The sequence below is a fragment of the Eucalyptus grandis genome, chromosome 6, assembly GCF_016545825.1.
Source record: "Eucalyptus grandis isolate ANBG69807.140 chromosome 6, ASM1654582v1, whole genome shotgun sequence".
NCBI lineage: Eukaryota > Viridiplantae > Streptophyta > Magnoliopsida > Myrtales > Myrtaceae > Eucalyptus > Eucalyptus grandis.
In genome coordinates this window covers 33,336,643-33,342,084 of record NC_052617.1, presented here as the reverse complement: position 1 = coordinate 33,342,084, position 5,442 = coordinate 33,336,643, and the positions used below count along the sequence as shown (strand labels likewise).

The window sequence follows — 5,442 nt, the reverse complement described above, 5'->3', positions numbered from 1 at the left end:
ATTGTTAGGCAATAGACTTTTTCATTAATTAATTATTGCAATTGATATGAATAATTATTTTAGGAAAATATTTTCCTAATCAATTATTATCCTTAAAACAAATGGATCTAAATCTAATTTTATTTGAGTCAGACATGAATAAAGTTTGGAAATTTAATGTGCTTAATTTATTCTGATATAATAAATATCGGATTTATCATGATATCGTGGTAGAAAGATGAAAATCCAATCACTTCTTTAGAATTTTCGGACTAGGGGTCACATAAGTTACGTGACCTTGTAGAAAACCCTCTCAAAGAACATCTTTATTGATTCCAAAGCTATAGAACATAACCTAAGCTTCTGTCATCTAAAAGTTTAGATTTTCTAAAAAATGCTTGTTTATCTCTTTGAGTGCTAAATATTCCAAAACCACGGGATTCGCCTACAAGGGCCACCCTTCCAACATGGAAGAGGGGCGTGAGGTTCAAATCCCCATCTTCTTAGAGGATGGGTGGGGACGCGTGTTTCAAGAAGTGGCCGATTCCTACGCACGCCCGCTGCGCAGAAAAGAAAATGGAGAGTGAAAATGAAACTTAGAGACAGAGAGGATGACAAAAAAAAAAAAACATTCCAAGTGCCAAAATTTAGCATGGGTGAACACATATGCCACACTTCCAAAAGGTACATGACAAATTTTGAGAAAAATATATACTTAAATGCCAACTATGAGAATTTCAGGATGCAAATTGTTGATTTGGCATTTTTCCGGCAAAATTTTTTTAACGTGTGCCAATTTTTTTCAAAAAATTATTCATGTGGCGCTAATGTGGTCGATAAGCCCGTAACGACATCATTTGGTTTAAATTTGATTTTTAATATAATTATTAACTAAATTAAATTAAAAAAAAAAAAAGAAAAAAGATTGGATATGGGGCCATGGAGGCCCTTGCCATTGTGCCACCCCACCATCTCCGGAAAGGGCCGCGATGGTGGGGTGAGGGCTGGTTGAGGCAGCATCGGGCCTCGGCTAGTGGTTGACGACCTTGGTCAATCATCGGTGAAGGTTCGCGAGCCCTCACCTAGATTTGAGGCAATGAGTTGTAGGCCACTCCTAGATTGGGCCCGGTGGTCTCACCCGGCCCGGCGGCGGCCTTGGCCGCATCTTTGTGAGAGCCACAACCCTCGCTTGATTTGGGGGTGATTTGGGACTACTGTGACCTCACCTCAAATTTTGGCAAGCGCTTGCAAGCCTTCATTGATGGTCGGCCAGATCCTTGGCCATTGGCTAGGCTTGGTGACACCAACCAACCCTTGCACTCCCATTGCCGACTGTTTCGGTGGCGGTGGGGCGCGAGGCCTTCCACTACCTAGATCTAATCCTTTTTATTTAGTGTTATTTTTTATAAATTTAAATTTAATTAATATTTATATTAAAATAAAATTTGGGGACAAAACAATATTGTTCCAGACAAGGATAGCGAGCAAACATTCCAGCAAGTTATGTGGACCGATTTTATTAATAAAATAATGCAACATTTGATTTCTAGCAACTTTTCAAAGTTGGCATTTAAGGGTCCGCTTTTGGTGACCCTTATGTTCGAAACAATTTTTTTGCAAAAATAGTTTTTTTTTTCTATTTCTATTTTCCGGAATAATTTTCAATAAAAGAATGCGTTTGGTAACTATATAAAATTTCTATTCTTGGAAAGAAAAAGCATAGGAATGCGTTTCATACGATTCACAATTTTTTTTTTTTGTAATGTAGATTCTTTTTTTTTTTTTTTTTGTAATTCTTTTCTTATTCTTCCTTATTGACGTTGATCGCTCGCCATCGGGCAATGGCGTGACGATCATTGGTGGCGGTGATGGTGGTGGCAACATCGATGGTCATCGGCGGTGGGTTGCAGTGATGGCGGGTGGCAACGGCGGTTGGAGGTCGCACCAATAGTTAGTGGCTGGCGGCCGACCCACCGGAGGCTGGGCGCCGCTGCGCAGCCGTTGGTCGACTAGCGGTGAGTAGTAGGTGGTGGTGGCGCAAGCGGCGGCGATGTGCGAGTGAAGAAGCGGTTGGTGGTTGGTGGCGGTGATTAGCAATCGAGGCAAGCGGGGCGGCGGCATGGGGTCGGCCAGCCAGGGCGGCGGCTAGGGGTGAAGGGCAGAAACGGAGAAGAAAAGAAAAAAAGAAAAGAAAAAAAACTTATTTCTAGAAATTGTTCTCGGGAACAAGAAGTTCTTTTTTTTTTTTTTATTTCATTTACGTCCAAATCTATTCTCCATTACTTTTCTCTTTCGAGAATAGAAAAATTAATTGATGTTATCAATTACTTTTTTTTTTTAACCAGACAGGCCCTAAGTGTCCAATTTAAAAAAGTGGTACTAAATGTACCTTTGAGAAATTTTGCACTTATGTGTTTACTCTTGCCAAGTTTTGACACTTGGGTATACTTCTTTCTTGATCTCTCACATTCTGTATCCTCTATCTTACTACATTTCTTAGATATATGAAATTAGGCCTTGGCTTGATCTTTTGGCATGCGGTCACAACTCTAGCAGACCTGCAGAAGAGAACTCTGCAAGTCTGTGCAATGGGTGCTAATTCCTTCAGCTTCACCATCTCTACCAGAGATATTGGAATGTCTAATGCTTCCATCACTTTAAGACAACAGTTTCCTTCACCAGTTGAAATTATTCGAAAGAGAAAGAATGTTTCTGTTGCTCGATGGATTTTAAGTCTGTGCAATGGGCTAATTCCTTCAGCTTCACCATCTCTACCAGAAATATTGGAATGTCTAATGCTTCCATCACTTTAAGACAACAGTTTCCTTCACCAGTTGAAATTATTGAAAGAGAAAGAATGTTTCTGTTGCTCGATGGATTTTAAGTCTGTGCAATGGGTGCTGATTCCTTCAGCTTCACCATCTCTACCAGAGATATTGGAATGTCTAATGCTTCCATCACTTTAAGACAACAGTTTCCTTCACCAGTTGAAATTATTCGAAAGAGAAAGAATGTTTCTGTTGCTCGATGGATTTTGCGAAGAATCACCTAAAGTTAGACAAGTTCAATCACATGGAACAACAAATAATAACTGTTTGTTCAGCTGTAAACAGACATATCAGCATGGATATTTGGTGTTTCTTGTCAAACCAGCTAAAGCAAAGGTGTCTTTGTTTCGAATCACAGGGGATTAGTCCGAGATGTTCTTCAAACCTAGAACTAAATCATGCTATTTTTCGTCGAGAAGTTTCACTTCAATTCACAACCATAGTAAATGAAGACTCTTCAAGGACACTGACAAAAAGTGAGAGTCGAATGAATGAAAATAGGGATGATGCTAGACACACTCGCTGGACAAGACTGAAAAGAAAGCAAGCTCAGAGGTTTCACAAAGTCAAGAAGCAAGCACCACTTATTCTACGCTTACAACCAACCCGAGAAATCATCCGCAATCGCAAAACAGAAGCCAAATCAAACCGGTCAAGGCTCACACATCTCAAATTTAGTAGATGGACATAGATTCTCTAATAGCATAACAGGTTTTTGGACCAGCCTGAAATCCGCTGGCACAAAGTGTGGTGACAGCTCAACGAACAAGGTAGTGCAAGATCAAAGCGTTTTATGATTCAGGAGCCATTGTTTCCCTCTCATGATCGCCCTCGAGTTGGCTGGAGATTGCCCTTCTCCTTTATGAGCTGAGTGTGGTGGTGCCTGCAGTAGAGTTTCCCGTCTGCGCGACGTAGTTGGATGGCTGATCACGCACCCCCGTGGGTGCATTTGAAGCAGCTCTTGTGGTATGGAGTCCCATTAACCGTCACCTGTATGCACGTCGATGAAAATGGCTGTACTTAATTTGCAATTTGAGGGTCCTCAAACTAGTTCAATGAGAAGTTTTGCCATCTCAATGAAGCAGCCTTTTGATTAAGTCATGTCCCATCAGAGGTTCTATAAATACACCAGGAAATCCTTACCTTTTCGGTCGGGTAGACGGTGCTCTTACAGCCTACACATTTGTCTCGCGTTCCCAGAACATACTGGAGGCTTTGGTCGCTGCAGGTCTCTGTTCAAAGAAGATTTATTCAGGAGAACAATGACTGATTTAGCCTAACTGCAAAACTTTCAGGCAAGACCATAGTCGCGGTGAAATTACACTCTCCATCGACGGGTTTCTCTGGCTTTGCAATCTTGGGGGTTCCTAAGAGACATTTTGTATGAAGGAAGAATCAGAGTGATCCATTTTACAGGGACAGAAACAGAGTAGTGCATGACTTGCGTGCTTCAATTTTACCTTCAAAGCTTTTTCGAGGCTGCCAGTTCTCTTTGAAGAGCTGATCGGAAATGCGGCCGGCAGTACAAGACTCCCTTCAAATGAATTATAGTTCCCAAGCTGCATGTGCAATGTGCTTTAGCAAGTTTTCCAGAGTCTACATTTAATCCTCTGTTTACCAATAAATTGTAGCTATCTGTTTCCTGAAAATGTCCCTTCTTATAATGATCATGATGTCTGGCAATAAATCATGCGTGACCCCAGCTTCTTAGCGGATCATGACAATTCATCATAACTCGCATGCACGGATGATCAGTCAAAAGGCTTGTTATATGAGTTCGATCTAATGTTATTGGGGCTGATCTTAAGGTTCTCTGGCTAATTTGGACTCGCCCCACACATTTCTACAAACTAAAGGGAACCCCAAGCGAATATCATTCAGGATCTCATCCTGTACTAATGACTCCATGAAGAAGAGCACAAATTAAAGTTAAATGGAGCTACGAAATAAGCATCCTTTGCCTACACCATCAAATTGAAGCATCAATTCAAGAGCTGAGCGACTAGTCTGGACCGTGATCTACAGAAATGCAACTCTTGGACCTCTAAATTGGGGAATATATCAAACTCACATCTGATCATTTGTTAATTACTGAGAAATCCTTGAGATCTAACAGTTTTTATCATGGCATACCTTGAGAGTCCCTTTGCAATGGTGGCATCTGAAGCAGGCCTTGTGGTAGATTCTATTGTCAGCTGTGAGCTTGTCCACCAGATAGACTGTCTTCTCACAGGCCATGCACTTCTGGGTTGTTCCTGCAAATGCCATTCTCTCTCTCTCTCTCTCTCTCTCTCTGTGATTGTGTCTGTGAGTGTAAGGAGAAGGAGAGAGGAGAATGGAGGATAAGAAAGGGAAGCCAAAACAAGTGTTGGTTGGAAAGTTGATGATTAAAGTGGTGGCATTGGGCAATCATTTTGGGTGAAGGGTCTAACTAAACCTTTTATGACATGTTTTACCTTTTCCCCCCCTTCTTCTAGGTTAGTTAATGACCAAACACAAGATGGGCAGCATGCATGAAGCTTAAGTTAAGTAAGAATTAGAGAAAAATAATTTGGCCACTCCTTTTTTTTTTATCTATCATGATCTTTCAGTCGTCTATTTTAACTAATATTGAAGCAATGATATTGGTGAGAAA

General features: G+C 41.0%; 1 pseudogene; it reads right to left on the bottom strand.

The window, feature by feature from the left end:
- Window positions 1-3,301: 3,301 nt before the first annotated feature.
- LOC120294705 lies at window positions 3,302-5,213 on the bottom strand (annotated as a pseudogene).
- Between the last annotated feature and the right edge of the window lie 229 nt (window positions 5,214-5,442).